Source organism: Chrysemys picta, chromosome 3, assembly GCF_011386835.1.
Source record: "Chrysemys picta bellii isolate R12L10 chromosome 3, ASM1138683v2, whole genome shotgun sequence".
Lineage (NCBI taxonomy): Eukaryota > Metazoa > Chordata > Testudines > Emydidae > Chrysemys > Chrysemys picta.
Genome location: NC_088793.1, coordinates 177,603,228 through 177,630,281, shown reverse-complemented (window position 1 = coordinate 177,630,281; position 27,054 = coordinate 177,603,228). Strand labels below are relative to the sequence as shown.

At 44.1% G+C, this 27,054-nt stretch overlaps 1 long non-coding RNA gene across 1 annotated transcript; it reads left to right on the top strand.

The window, feature by feature from the left end:
* Window positions 1–7,756: 7,756 nt before the first annotated feature.
* Window positions 7,757–15,109, top strand: LOC122174769 (uncharacterized). The gene is made up of 3 exons (XR_006177055.2): window positions 7,757–10,794; window positions 11,331–11,519; window positions 14,929–15,109. It is a non-coding gene; the product is annotated as an uncharacterized LOC122174769 (long non-coding RNA).
* Window positions 15,110–27,054: the final 11,945 nt, after the last annotated feature.

Below are 27,054 nucleotides of genomic sequence, written 5' to 3'. Positions count from 1 at the left end.
ATCACTCTCTTTTACACCACTAGGAACACTGGACAATTGATTCTCCATCACTTTCCTCACATTTCCATTCCTTTATCTTCAGGTAAATCTGTTAATTCCTTAGTAGTAGGATTTCCATCATTTACACGCTGCTCCTCAATTTCTTCTGCACTGGGACGATTGCTATTGCCGAAAGCCCGGTCTGTTTTATGCTGTTTCAGATATTTTCCCATCAAATTTTCCCCTTACTGAAAACTAGATTGCTATTGAGCTTTTTGCTTCCTATCCTGAGCTCCTGAAAGCTTCTCTGGGGGCATCTTTTATTTTCTATGAGGGAAAACAGACAGTATTAGGATGAGAAAAAGTCTATGTTCTGCAGTTTTAGAAAGTCATCAAACATTACATGTTAAGCATGGCAAAAGAATTAACAGTATTTCTTTTATGTTGTGTAGGTAGGAGTTCAATAGATATCTCTGGTGTCTCATTAAAGATGTCCTTTGTTAGTCGCTACTTACAGTCTTCAGGTCTTAAAATATAAGTACATTTTCACAATTACACAATAAAACAAGGTTCACGATATCACAGCTGGGCTCTCACTTCATTTCACTTCGTTCTTATAGCTCATTGACTGACTGGCAATGTGCTGCCCCTTATATACCCATGAGGGTATGGCTGACAATATTCTAGGAGGTTCAAGGAAAATGTAGTGCTCAGAAAAAATCTGGAAGGTTCCACAAGATTCTACGAAAGTCCAGAACATTCTAGGAGGTTAGTGAAAAAAGAATCCACGTATGTAATACCTCAAACATTTTATTTTCCCTTTTGACGCTAACAACAAAAACAGCTCCCCAAGCCTGGCACCACAGGTGGTTGCCTGCCCCTAACTCAGCCCTGAAGGGGAAGACTGTGTCCAGGACCTGGGTAGGACTGGGGGATAGTGATGTGGAACCAAGATGGTGATGAAGGTGGGGAATTGGGATGTGGATCCAAGGAGATGCTGGGCTGGGGAGCTGAAGGGGTGTGGATGGAAGAGCCTGTGACTGGGACGAGGACCCAAGTAAGGGTGAGGGGAGAGACTGGGACAAGGACAGGCTGGCAGAAGCCTCAGGTTTGACTGTGGCAGGAACAGAAGGATCTGTAAGCACTAGATACAAGGCCCTCAGAACCCGAAATAGAATCCAGGATTCCTGAGTTTCAACATTGATCTGCTGGCATCAAACAACTGTGAAATCCACTGGAAAATGTGTGCCTCATTCCCCTCCTCCCTGCACTCCCCACCTCCCCCGTCTTGTGGCTGGTCCACACAGAGGATAACAGACAACTACTGCTATCAATTACTCTGTTACCACAGGTGGCCACTACTTGTATATTTCCATAAGTCCTGAGCACTCACAACTGCAACTGAAATCAATTGGAGCTGTGCTTTGGACATAAAACATGCTATCAAAGTGCTAAGTACTCTGAAAAAATCAGGCCTTGGGAATCTCAAGTTGGGCACTTGAGATTAATGGACATCTTTGATAATTTTGGCCTTAATGGCTCTGGACCTCAGTTCTCATCTGTAAAATGGTGATAATACCATCACCTAATTTCACATGGTTGTTGTGAAGAGAAAGTAGCTAATGTCTGTGATGCACTCAGATACGATAAGAACACCATAAACACCCAGGAGGAAATTAATATTGCTTTATTCAGTGCAAGGTTTGTATGGTATGCAATAAATAGACTACACACTGAATGAAGACAATAAAAAGAAATATTGAATAACTACCAATTCACTGAATGAGGCTGGGATCCTGAATGAAGCTGGGGAAAAAACTAGTCCCCCTGCCCCTGCTGCTACCCAGCTCTCTCTCTTGTCCCCTCTGCATTCAAATCTCCACACTGCCTGTGCTCAATAGGGGAGCACAGGAGAAAGTAAATAAAAGCAGGCTCCTGAATGTAAATAGCAGTATAACAAAAGGAGAAGCTGGAATGCATCTTAGCAAGGCAGGTGTGTGTCTGAGAGAGTGGAAGAAAAGCTTCTAAAGTGGAGCCATGAAATAGGAGAAAATGTAGATGAAATAATTTAAAATGAGATTGGGAAAGCCCTGGAAAATATGCTGTAAGCGACAATACATTGGCAGGGAGAGGGGCTGCACAACAGGACATAACAGACAAACATTTCAGCAGGCATCTCCAAATGCAGCGGCAAAATGTGTAGGTGCTTTCATTTGCCTGTGGTTTGTGCTTGCAAATGTAGGTTTTTGGGTGTGCAGATTGTGGCAACTGTAATTTTGTGGCAAAAATAATTTTGCAGACATATTTGCTGACCCCTACTAAAAATTTCCTGTTTGGTTCTTGTCCAGTGCTTCTCCAGCATCTGTAGGCTGCTGATGTTATTCTATAATCCTCACCCGATGCTTTCTTAAAAAAAGGTTTATATCATTCAGACACATAGGTCCCAGTTCTGCTCTCAGTTACACTGGGTTAGTTAAATGTTGTTACCCCAGGTTGACAGCAGTATAAAATGAGATCAGAATGTCCTGAACAGTAACCAACTTCTGCTCCCAACCCCACAAAATGAGCCACTTCCACTGCAGTCAGGCAACAGGGGGACCTGGGATTCTAATCCAGATGGTGATCTCTAACCTGGCTCTTGATATGTTGTGCAGAGGGAGAACTGTTCCATTTATAGAAACTGTAAATGCATTTTTCCAAAAGGAGCCCCTCCTTTTCTCTTTTCATCTCTTTCTCAGTCAGTGCTACACCAAGACCTCCTCCCAATCAGGCAGAGAAACTGCTCCTGAGAAAAGAAAGAATCCTCCCCTCTGCTTACAGCTGCTGCCCCCTGAATGACATGCACCGTCTGTTCTGAAAGCTGCAGAAAGCCAGTGGCCCAGGCCAGTGCATAGAGGCGCCTGGCGCCTGAAAACCGAGTCCCTCCCTGTCTCCGTCTTCCTCCTTTTGGTTATGGCTTGTGGAGGGGGCAGGGAAGAGCGAGCAGGAGATGAGGGAAGGTACATTTCTTCCAGTTCACATCCTCTTCTGGGACTTTAGTTCATAAAACCAGATGATGTATTTGTTTTGGAAAGACGTCAGCTATTTACAGCTCCTGTTCCATTTGGGGTGAAGGCCCAAAGCCCCACAGGAACTGCATACATACAGACAGACAGTGATCTAGAGGCAGATTTGGTGTCCCCTCGTTACAGTCAAGCCTACTGTATTCTAGTGTCAGAGAGTCCTCTGAAAAAGCTGTGCGCCTGCAGTCACGTGCAGCTATCATGCTCTGCTTCCTCCCTGTGCACACCGGGACCTGCACTCTCCTGTTTTGAAAACAGGCCTTGTAACACTTTCAGATCTATCCCATAAGAATCCCTGTAAAAACCAGAATATCTTTTTGAGCCTTTGCCAACATAAACTGGAGTATTTTTCTGGCCCCTAAAGCAAAATTTCAACAGGATTCTCCTCATAAAAATACATTGACTAGAACAGAGGCTTTATGATTACAAGTTAGGCTCAGAGAGTGGTGAATTTTATGAGCAGCATTAAAACAAAAAGGGCATATTAGCCACCTCTTGAACAAATGTTTTGACACCCAAGAAATATAACCTAGGGGGGTTGGTTTGCATAGATTAAAATAAAGATCCAATACAATTTTGTTTTGTTTTTAAAGTAAAACTCTACCAGTCTAAAAGGACTAGGCGATATCACTATTTTTAAACAAAAACCAGATGGATATTCTCAATAGGCCTGAATCTCCACTGCCTTTCAAATGGGGTAGTCATGTATGGGCCTGAGTCTTCACTCATGTAAATCAGCATAACTTCACTGACTTAAATGGAGCTCTGCCAGTTTATACCAGCTGATGATCTGGCCCTTATATATTTGCACATTGATTGTAAATGCCATTGTTCTGATTTGGTGGTGTACTACACCCACTTTGCATTGTGCATGGATGTAAATAACTTTACAAGAAGCAGGGCAGTGGAGAATCAGGTCCACTATGTTTATATAAATAAATAACAATAATTTTCTGGACAGGCTTACAAGAGGTCAGCTACTGAAAAGTCACTGAAAGATGGAGGGCTCTCACCTGAGATAAATCCTCTCCTTTTTAAGCTACTTTTGAACCCAGATCTATCAGTTATTTCTATGTATGTATTTTTTCTCTTTTTCACCCCGGTAAACTCAGTGAATTTACCAGATTCCAGCTGTGTGGACTGTGTTTTCAATTTGAAGTTGTAGTTCTTTGAGGATAATTTCTATGACATAAGTGCAAAGCTAACCAAGTACACAGTTCTTAAAAAAATCTGTAATAGCAACTTTCATCAACTCCCCATAGACCATACCTAGCACTACAAAAATCACATTCCTTTTGAGTTATGGATAAGGTGTTAATATTCTTGGCCGAGTGGAAACCCAGCAAATACCTTTGATATCTACATTGGCTGAGTTTCTTGTTGGATTTGCCAAGCATTCTTCCTATGTCAAGCTCTAGGATTTATATGCTGGGAAACACATAATATTTTGAGGTTGTAGAATTAACCAGTTTTGCACAAAGTGCACTAGTTACATAATGGTAATTTTTCAGTGTATTTAGTGCTTATGGAAAATGCTAATGACAGCACTGGAAATGGAATGCCTCTATTTATCCGTAGAATTTGTACAGGGTGTGCAAGGCAAGTTTCCCCACCCTAATGTGATACTGTGCTTCAACCCTGACCTGGAGGGCTCAGCTGGAAGTTGAATGGCTAATTGGATTTTTATGTCTACTTTGCTAACAAGTGTGTCAAGCATTTGTGGTGGTGGGTTTCTTTGGGTGTTTTTTTCTCCTCCATATTAGATGCTTTGTTAAAAATGTGGTTTTCAAAGGCTTTAAACAATTAAATAGCACAAAAAACTTTACATCTTAAACTAGAACACTCCCCATTTCTCTTCCCTTGATCAACTCAAACCAAAATTCCATTTATTTTAGTAACCTAACTCGGGTGGGGACTTCTTGTGACATGGCCACCCGACCACTCAGAACTACACTAACGTCGCCAGCGCAATGTTGCCAACCCCAAATGTTAAAAAATCCCCTCAAAAATGAGACTGACTTAAAAATTATGGGATTTTTTTAAAAAATAAAATTGGGGGGAGGGGCTCTCTTTAATTGCCTTTTAGTTTTTGAGTCTCCAGAGAGCACTTGGGACACATTTTCAAGCATTGCTCTGCAACCATGAAGGATAGAACCTAAAAATAAACAAACAAAAAAATAGCTGAGATTCTTGCATAATCATACTTCTCCAGTAGTTTTAAGAAAAATGTTGACAATCTCAAAACTCGGGTAGTGCTGTCCCAAAAGGATGGGTAGATGGCCTTAACTGCCTCATTACCTGTTAGGTTCACTCCTGCTGCGGTACCTGGCATTGGCCACTGTCAGAGGACAGGATACTGGACTGGATGGACCTTTGATCTGACCCAGTATGGCCATTCTTATGTTCCTGCAAAATGACTGACTGAGGACTCCTCCTTTATGCATGGCAGCATGTTCCCTGCTGGTGTGGAGGTAGTCAACGCCAATCAGGAGTGACAGTTGGGGTTGGTTTGTTTTTTTTGGTTTATTGGTTGGAGATTTGGGGGGGGGGATTACTAATATAATCCCCCAAAGTGTTAGTGTGAATTTTTAAAAATTAGAGAGATGGAAACTTTAATTATGATAACAAGCTCAGGAAATTATATTTTGTTGGAAAACTACAGTGCAAGGCCAACAGCATATTGGGCTGCATTAGTTGGAGCATTGCCAGCAGATCGAGGGAAGTGATTATTCCCCTCTATTTGGCACTGGTGAGGCCACATCTGGAGTATTGTGTCCAGTTTTGGTCCCCCCACTACAGAAGGGATGTGGACAAATTGGAGAGAGTCCAGCGGAGGGCAACGAAAATGATTAGGGGCTGGGACTCATGATTTACGAGGAGAGGCTGAGGGAACTGGAGTTATTTAGTCTGCAGAAGAGAAGAGTGAAAGGGGATTTGATAACAGCCTTCAACTACCTGAAGTGGGGGTTCCAGAGAGGATGGAACTAGGCTGTTCTCAGTGGTGGCAGATGACAGAACAAGGAGTAATGGTCTCAAGTTGCAGTGGGGGAGGTCTAGGTTGGATATTAGGAAACACTATTTCACTAGGAGGGTGGTGAAGCACTGGAATGGGTTACCTAGGGAGGTGGTGGACAAAACCCTGGCTGGGATGATTTAGTTGGTTTTGGTCCTGCTTGGAGCAGGGGGTTGGACTAGATGACCTCCTGAGGTCTCTTCCAACCCTAATATTCTAGGATTCTTTTATATTGATAGGGTCCCATTCATTCTAGTATAAATACCCTGTGGCAGGCTTCAGGAAACAATCTGCATGAAAGCGAGCAGTGCAGACCCAGTTGCAGATGCTGTGGCTTGAGGAAGATGTGAGCCTTTTTCAGGAATGCGATTATTTCAGAAAACAGCTTCTTCCAAGAAGTTCAGAGATTTAGAGTTTTCAAAACATTGCTCATATCAGGGAAAAAGACAGCATTTCGCCTCCTGACATTCCCCAGGGGTCTTTTGTATCCCGCTGCGGTGGGGATTTCATACAAAGTATGAAATTAATGAAAATACATATTTAGATCATGGAAAATAACACAAACCAGTCCTGTATTTGTTTGGAGAGGAGCCCTGAGGTTTATTGTGCTAATAGGTATCTAGGCATTCTTTCAAACACCGCAGTCTTTATGCACACATAAATACTAATTTTGGAATGGGTGCTCTGTGCACAGTTACATCTGACCCCTGTGAGAGCAGACAAGTGTGGGAGGGCTCAAGAAGATTGCCTTCCCATTGTTTCTCCCCTTCACAAAGATAGCTCCCTACTAGTATAATGACACACCCCATGGGTCACAAGCAGGGCTTTGAACCTGGGACCTTCTGCACCAAAAGCACAGGCCTCAACCAAAAGAGCTAAGGGAGTAACAGCTATTAGGAGGCAGCAGTGGTCTGTTGCTCTCTATGTGGACTAGCTACAAGAGGAAAATGTGACATACCTTTGCCTAGTGTGTTATAATAGTGTCCTCTGGGCATTAGCCACCCTAAAGTGGATAGGAAATATGGGAGAAGAAAGAGGACCATGACCTTGTCCTTGTTCTACACTGTTAGCATCCAACAGGGCGGTACGCTTTCTCTGCCCTTTGGTGCGCTCCAGATGTCATTGTGCCTCCCAGAGCTCTCTATGCCTCTAAATGTCCCCCAATATATGTTAGCCCTTAATGTGCACAGGAGCTACGAATGCTGATCAACAATCATGCCATGCAGACAACTTCCAATGAAGCCAAGGAGAATTTGGCATGAGACAGGACTGAGTAGGAATCGCATGTAAATAGCCTTAGGAAATTTATATTTTTTGAGTGGTTGCTATGTGACTACTTTTCAAAGTGAACTGTCTCAGCTTTTTATAGTCCTCCCCCTCCCATCTAGCGAAGAACGCCATTGTGAGCTAATCGCTCATATCTGTAAGAGAAGACTCATTCTTTTTTAATTTCTGGAAGAAAAAAAAACCCACTGAAAATATGCCAAGATTCAGACAAGAGTGGGATTTTTTAATAGCTGTTATAAACCTCTTAAAATAGGGGTTTATGGTGGACCAGACAGACCCTTAGTGGCATTGCCAGTTGTCACTAAAGTGTATGTAAGACAAAGGAAAGAATTTTTCTGACCTTTTTATTTTTTTTATTTTTATGAAGAACAGCTTATTCTCTGACAGCAGCTAGGGGAGTTGACATGGAGGGAACCGTTCTTGTCATACACTTCTCTGAATTGGGCTGAGGATCTGACTGCAGTCGTTGTTGAAGTGGAATTTAAAAACACAATGTACGAATACATCCCTGCCTTGAAAAAACAGAATTGAAATATTACTAGACAGTTTCCAAAGAGGAAAGTCTCCATTTTTAGCTGGATGTGGCCCCACCCTGTATGTATCATTGTTTATTTGTAAGCTTGTTTCCTTTTCTTCTTATCAGAATCTTTCAGCTGTAAATTAAAATAAAGACCCAAGCTATGACGCAGTTACAGGGCTCTTGACTAAGTGATGTGAGGAGTTCTTCATGCAGAGCTTTGAAGAAGGTTTCATTAGATTAATAGTTGGATAATTAGTGGGGGGGGACAAAAGATTTCTATGGTTTTGTGGGATAGTTTAATCTTGGTGTAACTCCACTGAAGGCAGTGGAATTAGACCAAGGATGAAGTAGGCCCAGTTTACAGTAAATAATTTTTATATATTGCATTGCTAGAACACCCTTCATGCTTTGGACGTGAAAGTGATGTACAAATGACGACCACCCCCATGCTCACCTTGAGCAGAGATGATTCTGTACTCATGGTTTGTGGCTGGAATGTAGGTAGGCATCAGGATTGTTTCCTTTCCCTGACCCCATAGACATCTTCTTTTGGTGAATCCAGGGGGTCTAAGATCTACAGATTTGGAGGTAGCGGGGAGGGCAAAAGCTAGGGGCAGGAGGGTGCAAGCTAGGAGCTTGGCCAAGCTCTGCCAGATCTCACAGCGGAGCATATGGGCCTAAGAAGGGTCCATTATTGAAGTCTACAGTTTGTGCCCTCTGGGGTTTGTAACTCTCCTGTACCCACCAAGCTAAGAAATGGGTTGAGGGGGATTCTGAGGCTAACCAGCTCTTGGGGAGTCAGGCTCCTGCAGAATCTGTGCTGTACAGGGTAGTACAAGTGAGGGGCTGGTTGGCAAAAGAGCTTCCATTAGTCTCCTGGGGTATGTATGGTTCTCGGGGCTCTGTACATTTGAAGGTTGGAACCTTCAGCTTCTGTGAGTGGGATCAAACTCCTGCACCTGACAGGAGACTTTGTAGGCTACAACTCACTGTGTGCCCACTCCCCAATGTGGGTTGTGTAACAGGCTGACAGTGTTTGCCTGATACATTGCACTTTGGTAGCAGATGTTCAAAAGGATAAATGGGTTCTGCTTACTCACTGAAGCAGTGGCTTGATTACTCCACTTGGATATATGGTAAGTGGGCATGACTTGTGGGGGCAGAGAGGATCTAGGGTGTGGGCAGAGCAATTCTGAGCAAGGTACTCTATGAGCAGCCAAGTGTGGAAGAGAAGATTAGAGCTAAACTTTGTTATCTTATTATTGTTGAATTCTTGATTAATAAAGGCAAACCCCAGTAAAGGGTCAAGTTTGTATTTATCTAGTGCACAGGAATCTGCTTACAATACAGCACAATGGAAGCACAGCCACCTCTGGGGGGGAGGCTGGCAATCAACCTATGCCCAACAGTGCAGGAGAGGAAACTTGGACTGAAGATGCTGGGGTCAACCATTAGACTTACTGAAAATGCCATAATGGGATCTTCGAACCCTTCATTTTTTAAGAGTAACCTCGCTCAGACTCAGTGATCACAGATAAAGGTGGAATCGTTTGAAGGAATCATAGAATCATAGGACTGGAAGGGACCGTGAGAGGTCATCTAGTCTAGTCTAGTCTCCTGCACTCATGGCAGGACTAAGTATTATCTAGACCATCCCTGACAGGTGATTGTCTAACTTGCTCTTAAAAATCTCCAATGATGGAGATTCCAGAACCTCCCTACGCAATTTATTCCAGTGCTTAACCACCCTGACAGTTAGGAAGTTTTTCCTAATGTCCAACCTAAATTTCCCTTGCTGCAATTTACACCCATTGCTTCTTGTCCTATCCTCAGAGGTTAAGAAGAACAATTTCTCTCCCTCCTCCTTGTAACAACCTTTTATGTACTTAATAACTGTTATCATGTCCCCTCTCAGTCTTCTCTTTTCCAGACTAAATGGTAAGCATTTGCTCAAGCTACCCGACAACTTGGCCAACACAAGCAAAGTGTAAGCAGACATACAAGTTGAAAATAATTCACAAATTGACCCTGTTATTGACCATGAGATTAAAAAGTCTGTTACAGACAATCCAGAGGGTTTGCACTATAGCAGATCAGGAAAATTGCTGAAATGCCCTAAGAGACTGATTGAGATGTATTATGGTTGTATTTGAGCAATGTGAAGGGTTGTTAAGTCAGTTATTGTATTTGTAATAGTTTATTAGTTTAATTTAATAGTGTTTTTTTAGTTTAGTCAGGAAATTTAGAAAGGGATCTAGAAAAGGGAAGTTGTAACATAGAGTAAGTCCTCCAGGGAGTATAGAGATGCCAAATTTCCTGAACACTCCAGGTGCAAACTCTGGTTTCAGGTGACACATTTCCTGCTGAGGCAGAAACAAAGAACCCAGGACAGGACAGTTGCAGGCTGCAGCTACACAGAGGAGTAGTAAGTTTTGTTAACTCATTTCTGTGCATAGCTCCTGTTCATGATAAATGATTTATCTTGACACCTGTTTGATCATCAGTAAGATACTTCAAGGGCCATCCCCATGGAGCTCTGTGCCTCCAAACTGGCTGCCAAACATTTGCAGCCTCTTCTGGCCATCCATCAGCATAAGTCCTGCAGAAGTATCCTACACAGGCTGTACTGTTGACCTCTCTTCATATGAGGTTAGTTGATAGCAATGAGGTGATAAACTATTAATGTATCCCAAAAATTCCATGAGATTATTATGGAGGACAATGCCACAGCTGCAGAAGTTAAAGAAACATTGCAGTCCTGTGACTAAGAGAGAATCTGGTGCACCATTAGAATCATGCATCAGAATATGTCAATATTCACACAGAGCAAAGAGGACCTCAGCTTTGAAAGCATCATCCAGTGATCCATGTACAGTGAACACCTTGGAATTCCATCGATCTACTTGGAGAATATAAAGGGCTGAGTCAACCCGGTAAGGACGTGAATCTATGGTTCCTGGGACTCTAGACTGAGTGACTATGAAGGTGTTTCATAGATTTTAAGGCGAGAAGAAACCATTATGATCATCTAGTCTGGACTCCTGCGTAACATAGGCCATACAACCTCATCCAGTAATTTCTGCATCAACTCCGTAACTTCTGTTTGAGCTATAGTGTATCTTTTAGAAAGACATCCAGTTTTGATTTAAAGACTTCAGGTGATGGAGCATCTACCACATCCCTAACTAGGTTGTTCTAATGGTTAATTACCTCACTATTAAAAAGTTGTACCTTATTTCTAGTCTGAATTTATTTAGCTTCAGCTTCCCAACACTGGATCTCATTAGGCCTTTTTGTGATAGATTAAAGAGACTTCTACTATCAGAAATGTCTTCCCTCTATAGATACTTGTAGACTGAAGCAAGTCACCTCTTTACCTTCTCTTAGATAAATGAAATAGATTGAGCTGCTTAAGTCTCTCACAGTAAGGCATGCTTTCCAGACCTCAAAATCATTTTTGTCTTTTCAGAACCCTTTCCAATTTTGCAACATCCTTTTTGAAATGTGGACACCAGAACTGGACACAGTATTCCAGTAATAGTCTCATTCGTATCATATACAGAAGTAATACCATCTCCTTATACTGAAAAACATGTGGAGAGTGAGGGATGGAACTGACCCTGATTCTTTCCTTTATTAAGTTGCAAGTGCTGACAAGGTTTGTGAAAATACTGTGATTTGTGATACGTTGTGATTTTCCTACCTAAAATAACGGGGACAAATTCACTGCTGTATTAGGTCAGCACTACTCCATTGATTCCACTGCTTATGGCAGTGATTATTTAGGCCCAGGGGCAGTGTTCCCTCTAATTTTTCCCACCCATGTGCAGAATGAATTTTGTTGTATGTACCAATATGGAGGTGATATGTGACACATCACCTCCATATTGGTGGACATAACAAAATTCATGTGGCGGGGTGGGGCCGAGGAGTTCAGAGTGTGGGACAGAGGGTTGGGGTGCAGGGGGGTGAGGGCTCCAGATAGAGGTGCGGGCTCTGGGGTGGCGCCGGGGATGAATGACTCACGGGTGGGGCAGAGGGTTTGGGTGTGTGGGGGAGTGAGGGCTCTGGCTGGGGGTCAGGGGGTTGGGGTGCAGTGAGGCTCCCCGGGGCTACAGTGGGGAGAGAGGACTACCCCCAGCAGCACCTGGGCTGGGGGGGGGAGAGGCACCTCTCCCCCGGCTGCAGCAGGCCTGGGCTGGGGGGGTCAGGGCTGGGGGAGGGGCGTCTGTCACCCTAAGGAATGGTTCGTAGGCGGCCTTTGTTATGTGGAAACGTTCTGCAAATCAGGACTCATGTGCCAATAGACACAACAGTTTTTCCCCTTGTTGATTTTATACCAATTAATACCCATCACATTTTACACTCTCACAGCTGTCCGATTAACATGCATGGATGCACGTTAGCCATCGTTTGCACACCAGGACATGAATTGGATGCACCATAATTAGAGAAATCTGCTATCACTTTAAGAATATCACAGATTCTGAAGTTTGTTCCAATTGCTTTGCTAGCACTGGCTCTCATAAAACAGTTTATTCCAATCAGGGGAAGCATCTAATGTGGTTTCATAAGCCAATTTGTTCAAGGTAGTGAGTAAATAATATCAGACATATGCATTGCTCATCTTTGGGAAGAACAGGCAAGCTCACTGTAAGCAGGGCACACACAGTCTGACCAAATCACAAACCATCATCTTCCCTGTGGGTAATTGAGGGATTTGAGTTATTGACATCACTACCACTGTCGTCCTGTCTTCCTGACAGTATAGCCTAGTGATGATGTGAATCATGAGCCATGGAAAATGGCAGAAGTGAGGCACTTCTAGCTACACAAAGGAAACTTTTATCATCCCAGCTGGATCTGGTCCTCACTATGGAATTGCTTTTCCTGGCAATCACTGGGCTAGATTGTGGCTTGGCATGTGTGACCACAGGAAGGCGTTAAGGAGCTATAAAGCAACCCCTTACTCTGTTGTGCTAGCTATCCAGATTGCAGATAGCAGGATAGGGAGTAAAGCAGCTTCTGTGGGCTGCTGCATTCCCCCAATGTTCAATTGGAAGGGAGAGGACAGGATGGGGTGAGTGATATACCTCTCTCATAGAGCTGGAAAAGACCCTGAAAGGTCATTGAGTCCAGCCCACTGCCTTCACTAGCAGGATCAAGTACTGATTTTGCCCCAGATCCCTAAGTGGCCCCCTCAAGGATTGAACTCACAACCCTGGGTTTAGCAGGTCAATGCTCAAACCACTGAGCTCTCTCTCCCCCAGAGCTCCCCCTGAAAGTGTTAGCTAATGTAGCTATACTGGTGCTCTGGGGGAAGTATGCTGCACCAGTACAGACCAGGTATAAACCTGGTGCAGACTTCTTCCTCCTAGAAGCAAGGGGGACCTTGAAGAAAACCGAATCACAGTCTGCCTTCTGATCTGCTCCAGTCACTACAACAATGTGCTACCACCTGCTCAGGGCTCATGGCAAAACCATGACTGAGCCCATAGTGAGTGCAAAGGGATCTATTTCCAGATATCCAGGTTGCTGTTGAAAACTATCCATTTTGAGGAGCTAACCACTGACTGGCATTGGTTAGGTGCCGCACATTGCATTTGTTTTAGCATTTTGGCTAACCCTAAAATATACCCTTACTAACTGGACAGAGTGTTGCAGGTAGAGTTACTTCATTAGCAGAAGCACCAAGAGCCCTGAAAACTTGTAACGGTGGAGTGCAAACACATGAGGCTGAAACCTCTTTTGCCTGAGTTTTGATTATAACCCCTCATGTGCTCCATGCTGGTTTTCCTCCTCCTTTTTAAGAAATGGAAATGACTGAATTTAATGCTGGTTAAAGATGCTGGCCTGACAGCCTTGGAGGCTGAAGTTCAGAATATGCTGTGGCAGTCCAGACTTCCCCTCTCCTTCGCCAATGTGCCTCAGTCCTACTCTGAAGGGAGCACTCTAGGAGCAAGAGACTAGTTCAGTCACTGGCCTCCCTGCTCAGACTGCCTATAATGCTACTAATTAATGCCAATAGTGATGGTGCACACTGTGACATGTACACGTGGGTGCTAGGAACTGGTCTGTGGCCATCAGCCTATTTCACACAAACCACCAACTAGTAACAGCTTCCATCTACTTCTTATTTAAGCCAGGTTAGAATCTTTTTCCTAGAGGTGAAAGGCTTTAGAGCCCATTACCAATCCCCTGAGCCTTCTAATTGCTGAAACGTAACAGTGATCTCAGTGTAAGGACCATGCAAGCAAGAGAAATACAGAATACACAATAGTGCTTATCATGAGCTTATTAAAGTATATTTTTATTGTTGGCTTACACTGCACTCATAAGAGTAACAAATATAAGGCATCTGCATGCCCAAAAGCATAATGTACAGCTATGCATCAGGTAGTCACCATTCCTATTATTCGCGAATTTACTTTTTCCTTTTGGGTCACATGTCTGGAATAAGGTACGGCTAGTACATTTTCAGTCATAATAAATAAATACAGAAATATACAGAACAAAAAAGAACAACAAATCCTGAGGACAAATCCCACCAAACAACGTTCTCAAGGGACTTCCCTTTGTCACCTTTTTTGACATTTAGGGTCTTTTACTGTTTTATACTGTATTGCCTGTATGTATGTTTTCTCCTTGACTGTTCAGCTGTATATTCCGAAAGAGAAGACCATGCTGAATAAGATTCCTCAGATTTAACCGGAAATGCATAGATCATTTTCCCTATTATCACTGTGAGCCTGATCCAAAGCCCAGTGAAGTCAGTGAGAATCTTTTAATAGGTTTTAGATCAGGCCCTATGTGCCATACATATGAGAACTGATTTGCGTGTGCTGGGAACATAGAAAATTCTATTCCGTTATTTTCCTCTTTTAAAAAGGGATATGGTCTGTACCAGGTTCCTTTTTAAAATTGTTTTTACAAAGTATATCCTAAGTACAATTTCCTCTGCTGTACACATAGCTGGTGTTTGTTTCAATATTCTTTCAACAATGTTTATAATGCTGGGGGCAGAGACATAATATGTTCCTATGAACTCTTTCTTTTACTCTCTTCAGCAATCTTTGGCCAGATTCTGATCTCAGATACTTCTGGAGTAACACCACTGAAGTGAAGTCGATAGATTTACTTCAGATTTGCATGGGTGTAACTGAGTTAAGAACTTGGCTCCTAAAAGTCACTAGTTTCCATGGACAGGACAAGGTTGGAATGTCTACATGATCGTGTATTAGATTGTTATAAGGTGTGTTTGCATACATATAAATAATTTCTTACATATAGTGCTAGATATTTTTAGTCATTCCTTTAATTCTATCTGCATATTTTACATTTCCCCACATCGGGAAACATCTTTTACTTAACCCAGTCTTTTGGTTTTACTCAATATTGGATCAAACCCCTAGATCTAATCACCTCCAATCTATAGGAAATGTCTGTAAACGGAGCCCATCACAAATGCAATATATATTTTAAATAACCATATGAAATCTTCAAGTGAGTTTCAGACACTTGATGTACAGGTGAAATCCACAAATGCTCCCTCACCATCCCGCACACCTGATTTCCCATCTTGAATTACTGGTGTCAGATTCTTTCATCATGTACAAATGCCACTTTTCTATTCTAAGCTTCCATTTACTGGAGATAATTGAACCACTCTAATGCATTGATCTGTAAAGCGCTTTGCAATATCTTCAGTATGAAAGGAGGCAAAAACCAAATTCTGGTCTATAAACTACTAAAAAAGTTCATCTCTTTGGTGAGAGAATCATTATTCTCTAATCTCAGTTTTCTTGCCAGTGTCTTACACATGGTGACACATGGGGGCTGGAAGGATTTTTGGGACTGGAAAAAACATCAGAGTCTAAGCTGGCTGAGAACCCCCCCTTTCCCACCAATCAGATCTCCTTTTAAATATTTCCTGATAAACATCTCGATCCATTCCTGAGAGCAGATGCCTTTTAAAAAAAATGGATTATATTGCCTGCAAAGTGAGGAAGGCTTCTGTGGTTTATTATAAAACCCAAACTCTTCTGCATTGCTTTTACCACAGAGGTTTCCTGATGGATTTGGAACTGATCCTTGCAGAGGCCTAGCATACAGCATGGTATTAGCCAGACAAATAAGGACACAGATGCTGCTAGCTCTCCCACCAGCAGTCACTGGTTAGAGAAATTTCAAAAGAAAACATATAACATATGTCATGCAGGTGAGATGTCAGAATCTGGCTTGCTGAAGGATTTTCCATTGGCCATTGTTATTATGGACCCTGAGATGCAAGGCCCGATTCACTGCTTCATTACACAAGTAAGACACCACTGATTTCAATGGGTATAACGCAGGAGTGGGCAAACTATAGTCAGGGGGCCACATCTGGCCCTCCAGACGTTTTAATCTGGCCCTCGAGCTCCTGCTGGGAAGTGGGATCCGGGGCTTGCCCCGCTCTGGCGCTGCAGCCGGGGAGCGGGGTCGGGATCTTGCCCCCCTCTGCATGGCTCCTAGAAGCAGCGGCATGTCCCCTCTACAGCTCTAACGCATGGGCAGCCAGGGGACTCCGCATGCTGCCCCTGCCCCAAGTGCCACCCCCGCAGCTCCCATTGACCAGGAACCACAGCCAATGGGAGCTGCAGGGGCAGCACCTGCAGACAGGGCAGTGTGCAGAGCTGCCTGGCTGCACCTCCGGGTAGGAGCTGGAGGGGGGACATGCCACTGTTTCTGGGAGCTGCTTGAGATAAGCGCTGCCTGGAGCCTGTCCCCTGATCTCCCTCCCGCCCTCCGAGCCCCTCAGTCCCAGCCCAGAGCACCCTCCTGAACCCCAAACCCCTCATCCCTAACCCCACCCCAGAGCCCGCACCTCTAACTGGAGCCCTCCCACAACCCAACCCCCAATTTCATGAGCATTCATGGCCCACCATACGAATTCCATACCCATATGTGGCCCTCAGGCCAAAAAGTTTGCCCACCCCTGGTATAACGGACTGGTGAACCAGGCCTATAGCCTTCAAAACTGAGACGAATCCTCCAGGCATTCTGAATAAAGCAGCCTTCCAGCAAGTGGATTCCTGGAGGGTCAATATGATCATCCACTGTGTGTGTCTTGCTTGGTTGTTGATGCTTTTTATTTTTCAGAGGACAAGTGTATTGGGCTAGAGAGTTCTGAATTGAGCTACGCTGTGGTGGGGCAGATCCCCAGCCACATCAGGAAGGCATTAAAGGAGAACAATCAGCCCCAGCCCAGCTTGTTGAACTCTGAGGTGGGCAGGTTCTTAGGAAGGAGGATCAGTGCAGGGTAGCACTCTGAAGAAGCAAACTGCAATTGAGAGCTCTCTAGTTCCCAGCTCCTGGAAGAAGGTGTTGCTGACTGGTGATATAGCTTGAGAGCCTTGTCTGCCCAGGCCCTCTCAGAAAGGAGGAGGGCTGGTATTTTTTTTTCTTTCTTGTGTGGCTTCTTGAAGGCCCAGGACTCTGCTTTTTATGGGTAGTGGCAGCATATGGATGCCCTCAACCCCAAGTCAAGAGCAGTGCCTACCCTCTCCTCAAGAGGGTGCTAGAAAGGTACATTATAGGAGGTTTTTGTAAAGCCATATGTTCCCTAATGTAGGAATAGAGCATTGTGGCCTGTTACTGTCATTTTGAAAGGTAAGAGTTTGGAGTAGTATCTGCAGAAATTAACCCCACAATTAAGACTTAATTATGCAATACAACAGCTCACTTAGCCTTGTAATGACGATATGTTATGATGAAAGAGTTCCTAACAGATGGCTTCAATTCTCCAAGCTCTGATGCATTGTTAATTTCAGACAGCTTCCAGAATTTAAAAGCAAATGTCTCCCTACCTTGGCAAGTCTGATAAAGCAGTAGTAATCTGCCCTCAAACTATGGCAGGCAGGATTTGTGACAAAATCCTATGCACAAAGTGCTGCCAAATGCACAAACGGCTAAAGTGTGACTTAGACTTTACCCCCACACCAGGGAGTAAGAACTGTTTACTCCTGCTTGGGATACCCAGACCTGGGATCCAGACACACAGGAATAAATTGGGCTATTGCCCACTTATGCCTTTCCCTGGAACAGGTGGATGGAGAGGATCAGCAAATGAGTGGACTGTATTCAGTAACTCCTCACTTAACGTCGTAGTTATGTTCCTGAAAAATGCAACTTTAAGTGAAACAACGTTAAATGAATCCAATTGTCCCATAAGATTTAATGTAAATGCGGGGGGTTAGGTTCCAAGGAAATTTTGGGGGGGCAGAAAAAAGGCATTATACTGTATACTGTACTGTGGTTGGGAAGTGCCCCTGGCTTACCCCACACAGGCACAGCCCGCTGCAGGCAAGGACGCAAGTAAGCACCTTTGCAGCAGCAGCAGCTTCCCCAGAGAACAGGCTCGGATATTGCCAGGAATGCTCCAGGCCCGCCTCTTCCTGTCCCCGCTCCACTCCAGGCCCACCTCTTCCCACCCCCACTCCACCTCCTCTCCAGAGCACGCCACATCCCTCCCCGCCCAAAGTCCTAAGCGCTGCCAAACAGCTGTTTAGCGGTGCTTAGGATTTTCTGGGAGGCAGGAGGAGGAATGGAGATGTGGGGCTTCCCTGCACCTCTCCCTTCCTCCCAGCACTTCATGCTTAGGACTTTCTGGGAGGGAGGGGCAGGAGCGGGGAAGCCCTGCATCTCCGCTCCTCCCCCTCCCTCCCAGAAAATCCTAAGCGCCACCAAACAGCTGTTTGGTGATGGGGGAAGCACTGGGAGGGAGGGGGAAGAGGCGGAGAAGTGGAACTTGTGCAATGCTCCCTTGTAAAGTCACTGCTCTTCCACAGAATCTTATAAGCAGGCAGCCAAACGACGTTATAAGGGAGCATTGCACAACTTTAAATGAGCATGTTCCCTAATTGAGCAGGACGTAACATTGAAACAACGTTAAGTGGGACAATGTTAAATGAGGAGTTACTGTATTTGACAGTGTCTCTTTTAAGTACCATAGGAGAAATGCACCTTGAAGTGAGGCAAAAGGGACCAAACGGTACATTTTTAAAATCCTTTGTCCCCCTGACACCTTATCTGAGTTGTCTTAAGCTTTGCAGAAAAATTCTACCCTATGATGAGCTGGGAGATATGAATTTTCAGATCCACTAGCGTATGTGTCAGGGCTGGCACTTCAAAATGTATAATGGGATGTTAGGGCTTGTCTAGATGGGGACATCCAGGAAAATTAATCTGAATTAACTAAGGGTGTGAATTTGCACCAGATTAGTTAAACCACATTAAATTCCTGTGTGAACACCCTCATTTGGAATTAACATGGCCTTAATCAGGTTTATTTTAAATTCAAGGCTATGTTAATTCTGAAGGAGGGTGTGCACACTGGGATTTAATGTGGTTTAACTAATCTGGTGCAAATTCACATCTTTAGTTAATTTGGATTAATTTTCCTGGATGGCCCCGGGGATGTAAACTCTTAGTTTCAAGCATCATTTATGGAAGGACTAGCTTCTCTCCTTTATGCCAGAGTTTCTGAAACTGTGGTCCATGTGATGATGTGTGGAGCACTTGCTGGTGGTTTGCATAAAACTAGCTGGACACAGGGTGCTGGCTCTCCCTCTTATTCCTGGTTGCTAAACTGTTTTCAAAGGAAGTTAAAAACAAATTGTGTACGCTGGTAACATTATTTTTTCATGTTAGCAAATGCTGTATGTACAACAGTGATATTGGGTAAAACTTTAAAAAGTGTCAGTGACTTATGAACCCAAGTCCCATTTTCAAAAGTGACAGAGGAATCAAAGTCCCATTCACTTGTACGTTGACCTAAGTGCTTAAGTCACTTTTGAAAATGGATTCCTAAGCCACATAAGCACCTTTTTGAAAATTGTACTGTTATGAGATTGCAAATGGGAGAGGAGTTTGATCACTAGACAATCTTTGTATGAAAATATGGCTCTAAGGTGTATTGAAAACTATTAAAACTACCAGTTTAAGGGCTTTCCTGGTCATGATGGCATGCTGTAGAGAAGCATGTGATTTGCATCTTCAGCCATCAGTCTGTAAACTCTGGAGCAAGATGGAGTGAGTTGTGCCTTAGATAGAAAACTACTCTCTTTCTCTCTCTCTATTTGGCGATTGTGTGTTAGAGTTCTGGATTCTTAGAAATAAAGTAGTTTACCGTAAAGCCTTTCAGGAAGCATGTTTTGTTTTATTTGTAACTCTGTATGTCTGCCATGAACATAACAGGTTCAACTATTTCATAAAAGCCTGTGAGGGATCTCTGCTAACTGAGGAGATGGGAATCTTCAGAAAGCCTCCCTCAGACTTTAAGGCTTTGATCTTGCAAACACCTAAGTATGTGAGTAACTTTCTTCATATGAGAAGTCCCACTGAAGTGTGTCAATGTCTGCAGGAGAAGAACCTTAATGTGATGACATTAGTGATAATGAGGAGCTTGCATGTTGCATCTCAAGTGAAAGCTCTGAAAAGCAGACCAGCTCTTTTTTGTGTGTGTCTTTTAAAAATCACTTAAATAATCCTTACCTGTGTTACTAATAAATAACTCATTGGGCCCTGACTCTGCAGTCAGGGCCGGCTCTAGCGTTTTGCCGCCCCAAGCACCAAAAAAAAGAGAAAAAGCTGCTATCGGCGGCAATTCCGCGGTAGGTCCTTCGCTCCGAGAGGGAATGATGGCCTCGCCGCCAAATTGCCACCGAACGGCCGGACGTGCTGCCCCCCCCTTCATTGGCCGACCCAGGCACCTGCTTGCTACACTGGTGCCTGGAGCCATCCTGTCTGCAATTGGTTCCATGCATGGGCTCCAGGGTCCATACACAGAGCTCCACTGAAGTCAAGTGGGGCTCTGTACAGGCAAAAGGGTCCAGCTGTGTGGACCTGAATGCAAGATCAGGGCCTAGATGATAAAAACTGATGGCATTTAAAAACATTAATTTACTTTTCTAAACTGCTTATGCTCTTTATGCCAAATCCTGACATCCTTACTTGGCTCATACTCATCCACAACTTCCATGAAACAAACAGGAGTTTTGCCTGGGTAAGGACAGAATAAAAGCTGACTAAGGTGCTGATGTTTTCATTCATTCTTTATTTCTTGTTTTTCACCTGATGAGGATGATTGAATCACGGTAGTTAAAGTTTCATTTTTTAGCTCTCCTGTACCAGCCCGGTGCCATAACTTTGTTTTTTCCAACACTGTAGTAGAAAGCTTAAAACCCCCGCAAAACTTTTCACATTAGTTGCGTATCTCCACTTGCTTCTGCTCCCCTATCTCCTTGTATGTGTGTGTTCATTTTTTTTTTTTAAAAAAGCCTAAATTTGGGGCCAACAGCTATTTTTAGGTGTTAGTCCCACCACTTTTAGCTGACAGAAATCTAGTATGGCCAAACACAAGAAGAGAGAGAAGTTGCTGGACAGCAAAGGAAAGCTGCACAGAAAGAATCACAGGGACTTCATATGGAGTCAGCCAAGTGCTTGTGTTTTGTTAACTCACCTCACCATTTTCTACTTGGAGCATATGAGAGAAAACCTTGCTATAGTGGCACTTCCCTGTGTCACTTTATCTTCCATAATGTGGGGTCTGATCCAATCACAGTTGCACAAGAAAGGATGTTTTGAAGGATGAACATTATAAGATATCTGGCCAGAAGCATTTCTCATGAAATACATAAAATATTAGACCCATTCATGGAAGTCTAAGACAGGCTTCTTTACCACTTGGGGCCGGTATAACACCCAGGTGGGACCCGGAACGCTTGCATTACCTTTTTATTTACAACCTTGGAAACAAGTTAATGCAATAACTGCATGGGATTTTCAGTTAGATTCTCCATATGTTTGTTCCAGCTCCAACTAAAGTGTCTCTCATCCACTCAGCAGGGCTGCAGGAACATCTCCTGGCACAGAGAACACAGACTCCTGCACTCTCAGTGCTCCCCCAATGACTGCCAACCTGTGTGGTGCTGGAGGGAGAAAGCAGGAAGAAGACGACTGTGTGCCTCTGCGTCTCCTTGCTGAAAGGTGTAGACGGGCATTTCCCTGAGAACAGGATGAGATGGAGAGAACAGGCTCCCTTGAGCCCTTTTCCCACAAGCCTGTTCCCCAGAGTCCCTGTTCCCTTGGCTGGACTCACAGGACTCTCACAAATGTCAGTCCAAGGCACTCTTCGTATATAAAGTATAACGGTGGATCCTTTAGTAGTCTAGTCGTTCGCCAGTAGCTGATGTACTTGAACACTATCTCTAGCACATAGGCTGGTGGGCCCTTAGCTCAGTGGGGCCTTACTGTCGTAAATCTGAAAACCACTGCACTAAGAGGCTGATTCCACTGTGTTCATTAGACCAACTTACATGCGGCACAAAGCTGGTGATAAAGTTCTGGGTAAGGGCTGGTTTAGGGAAAAGAATGAGATTGATGATCCTTCCCTAAGGGAGGGCAGGGTATCCATTTCTGTCGAACAAGCTGCTGTTAGGTCAGTGTGTGACAGTTTGTGACCTTATGTTTACCAGTTTTACAAGACTATGATAAATTCTGCCCAAAGTATGCCTGGTGAGGTATCACTTATAATCTGCCGAACATTCTTCTTCTGGTAAAATGTGTGGCAACACTGTATGTAAAGTGTTAAGATTCTAGTGTATGACTTTATGGAGACATATTCCAAGTTTAGAAAAGCAGGTACAGACCAGTTCCTCAGAGACAAAAGGCAAACTGACACCTCAGCCAGGTGTCAGCACAATCAGATGGACTATCACTGGATTAAGTGGCCATTCTTTGGCAGGAAGAAGGGTGGAGCAAGAGATTTATCTCTTGGAAATGGAACATCTGTGGGTTCTCGTTTAAACAGATTGGCTGTCACTTGAGCTGGAGATTCTCAAAGAGGAGGAAAAAATATAAAAATGAGGAACAGAGGCCCCAAATCACCTCTCTCCCCTCATCTCTACTCATGGCATCAAGGACATTTGAAAGACAAAGAACGCATCATTGAACTGGGGGAGGGATCCTGGCTGAACTGTAAGCATATGGAGAGAGAAATCTTTTCGCTTTGAATTCACTTAGCTTGATAAGTTAGGTTTTAGTTTGCATTTTGCCTTTTATTTCTTTGTAACCAATTCTGACTTTTATGCCTCATTACTTGTAATAATTTAAAATCTATTTTCTGTAGTTAATAAACTTGTATTGTTTTATCTAAACCAGTGTGTGTTTGGACTAAAGTGTTTTGGGAAGCTCCATTTGAGATAACAAGGTTGGTGCATATAATTTTCTATTAATGAAATGATGGACTTTCTATCAGCTTGTGTTGTCCAGGAGAGTGCTGGGCAGTGCAAGATGCACATTTCTGGAGACAAGTCTGGGACTATGAATCTGCTGGTGTTACTCTGCAATATAATTCAGGAGTGGCTAACCTTGAACACTCCTATAACTCAACTGGGAGTAATTTACATGCTAGACGGAGTGTGAGCAGGCCAGCCATGGTAGTTCTCACAGCAAAGCAGTGTAAAAGGTACCCCAAGTTGGAGAACTGAGAGGACACAGCTGTCAATCAATCCAGATTGTACCCAGGGTAATGTCACCGTCTGTGGTCAAGAAATGCCCTCCTGATATTGTCTGTCACTTTGCCTCTAATCCATCCATTTCAGACAAGATAATAGACAATGGTAGCAAGGCAGCTCCGGCATAATCTGGAATCTTTGGGTTTCTGGCTTGGAGATAATATGGAGACTGTTAGTTTGTGTGGTTGTCTATTGCTAGGAGATAAACACAGACCCATGTTTTTGTTGATTTTTACATTTGCCAGCAGCCTATCACTGACTGCAAAGTTTTGGTGAGTTGACCCTGAAAGGTGTGGATAGGATTGCGCTTTTCTGGTTAACAAAGGAAGGGTGGCCTTGTAGCTAAGGCACTGCACTGGAACTCAGCAGTTTGGATTAAATTCCCTTTCTGCCAATCAATACCCATGTGACTTTGGATGATTTACCTAAACTATCTGGGTGAGATCCTCATCCCTGCTCCATATTCTTTGTACCATGTAAAAGAGCCAGAGTGGCATCAAGGGGCCTGAAAAGCCCAGTATCCACCAAGGGAGGATTTCTGTTGGTCAGGAACTGTGGAAGACCGCTGTAAGGCTGCCTCCCAGGAACCCTCTGGCAAACCCTAGTGTAGGGGGTGTGACAGGAGTGAGAACTGGACCCGCAGCCTGGAAGGCCATGAGGCTACTGTAACTTAGACTGGGGCAGTGCCATGGGACAAATGGCTCTTTGATGGGAACAAGGGCCTGGTTACTCATGACAACCATCTGAACTTCACCTTGGAGCAACTGGGTACTCCAGGTCTAAGTTCCCTCTAAGCTACGCGGCCACGCAGTTGTCTATTAAGCCCCGTGCAGGGGCTCAGGGATGCGGTGGGGAGAGATGCCTGTCCCCCAGCACGGACCTGCCGCGGCGGGGAGAGGCGCCCCTCCCTGCCGGCCCCAGCACGGAACTGCCCTGGACTTGCCACGGCCAGAGGAGAGGAGCCTCTCCCTCCACCCGGCCCATCCCAGCCAGAGCTGCCGCAGCCGGGGAGAGGCGTCTCTCCCCCGGCCCCAAGCTGCTGTGGCGAGAGAGGGCTGGGGGGAGTCCTCTCTCCCACTGCACCCCCAGGGCAGCCTGTACCCCAAACCCCTCATCCCTGGCCCCACCCCAGAGCCCACATCCCCTCGTACCCCAACCCTCTGCCCCAGCCCTGAGCCCCCTCTCACACCCCGAATGCCTCGGCCCCACCCCACCACATGAATTTTGGTATGTGCACAAATATGAAGTTGATTCTGCACATGGATGTAAAAAATTAGAGGGAACACTGCATCCAGGTGGTTGTTTATTGGCCAGTTAGTAGTGGAGTGCCTGATCCCTCTAAGAAAAATATCTGAGCAGTCTGGCGGCAGGGGAGTTCTCCAGGGAGGAAGTGCCTTTAGAGTAAGAATAGGCCTGGGTGAAAGAGAAACTGAGGCACGATCCCAGGATGGGCTCTTGGACAAGCAGAGACATACCCTGAGACAGCCCTGGTTATGTCTACTTTGGCTATCTACTCATGTTGCTGAAACCCGTCCTGCTGTATTTTCAATGCTATCTGTAGCCATGCTAGCTCGGGTAAAGCTAGTGCAGGTATGCCTACCCGAACTGCAATCACACTAAATTATGCTGGGGGATGCTGCAGCCCAAGAGGGGGCAAGAGTGGCACAAAGGCACTATAGGCATGGCTTCCCCTGGTCTGAGTTTATTGAATAGCACCCTCTGTGTCTAAAATGCTCCCCTACTTGATAGGGTACTGGATGGAATATTAATTAATTTACACTGGATTATCAAATGCTATGGTGTGGGGCCTGTGTAAGTACATAGAGGGAGATTCATATTGTAGGGGTATTCCTGGATCCCTGATTGATCCTCCAGCCCCAGGTGGCAACAGTGGCTAGAAATGTCCTTTTTCATTTGATTCTTGCTCAAAGACTGTAACTATTTCTCTTTTATATGGACCTTGCCTGTGTCATTCAGGCCAACGAGATTAAATTATTGATATGTACTCTACATGGAGCTATGCTGGAACAACACTTATTAGGTGATGCTGAATGCAGTGGTGTGTCAGCTTAATGGCCTTGCTTTAGGCAGATTGTTACACCAAAGACTGCATTGGTTCTTATTCACTTCTGGGTGTAATTTAATTCAAACGTTTAAAAAACAAATTGTAAACGATGAGTGGGGAACTCATTGCCACAAGATACTATAGCAGGCATAAGCTTAATAGGTTTCAAAAAAAGATTAGACATATATATTATAAGAACATCTGCAACTACATTAGACTAGATAAAATATTTGAGAGATATAAACCCTTATGCTTGAAGGCATAAGTCAACCACTAACTGATGAGGTTTAGGAAGAAATTTCTCCTTTGGGCAGACTATTCCATAATTGTCTAGAAGGGATTTTACTCTGAAGCACTGGGTACAAGCCACTGTTGGAGACAGGGTACCAGCCTAGATGGATCACAGATCTGATTTCTATCTTTCTGACTTTAAAATCTGGGGTGATGAGTCTACATACAAAACTAGAGTCTTTGGTAGAGAAAGGAATCTTGTGGGAAGTATGAGCCACTCATTTGCAATGGTGACACAGACTGTCTACCCATGGGCATACTGAAAACCCAGTCAACAACTTTTCCAACAGTCATCAGGCACGCTTGGTCAAATTAAGACTATCACTGGTCATTTTTGACGGTTGTTATTCTCTTAGTGCAAAGCACTATAAGGTCACAGCACCATGAACAGTAACCACAACACATGGGATTCATTGGCCAGCAATCTTCCTCCATGCCTTGCAATCTTTGCACAGCTTTGAGTTGTGTGCCATGCCACATCCCATCCAGTCAGCCACATTATCAAACCACACTTGTTGTGGGAACACCCTGCTGCTGGCCCCTGGCCCCAGTCCCTACAAAACTAGCTTCAGCAACCTTCCTCTGCTCATCCAGCCCACATATCCCACAAACTTTAAGTTTTCTTTCTTTTGGCGATATTGGATATCACTCCAGTTATGCTGTAAATTCAGGTGATTACCTATTTGTTAGTCATGTGAAAGGTATAGCTAATGCTCAGCAAGTGCCTGTAGCATTTTGATGTGGTAGGGCCCTAGACATAAGACATTCACCTCTTTGTGAGTGCCTCCTGTTGGGTGGGTCTGGTGCTGCAGTCTTTTTTTTCTCCTGACACCCCCTTTACATTGTCAGCCTCATTAGGCAGATCTTCAGTGGCTCAGTCCTCCAGCCAAGTGAAATCAGAAAGCCTCTTATGTCCTGTTTCCTTAGTGTCCATGTCTTGCTTGCCTATAGCAAAATGCTGACGACAAGAGAGTGCATCAATTTCATTTTACACTTCACAGTAATACTTTTGCTTCTGCAAATTTGGCTGACTGTTGCTGGAATAGCAGTCATGAGTCCAATTCTATGTCAGATCTCTAAGTGATCTTTAGAGTCACTTGTAGTCCTGCTACCCACATATTTGAAGTGCTCAATGCACTTCAGTGCCTCTTCAGATTTGGGTCGGTATACCTTTACCATTTCAACAGACTTAGATGTCACCATTGTAAATTTGTGTTTTTGTGTGATATCTTTAGATCTAATTTCTCTGCTTCCATTGCTACTCTTTGTCGCAATTTTTGTAC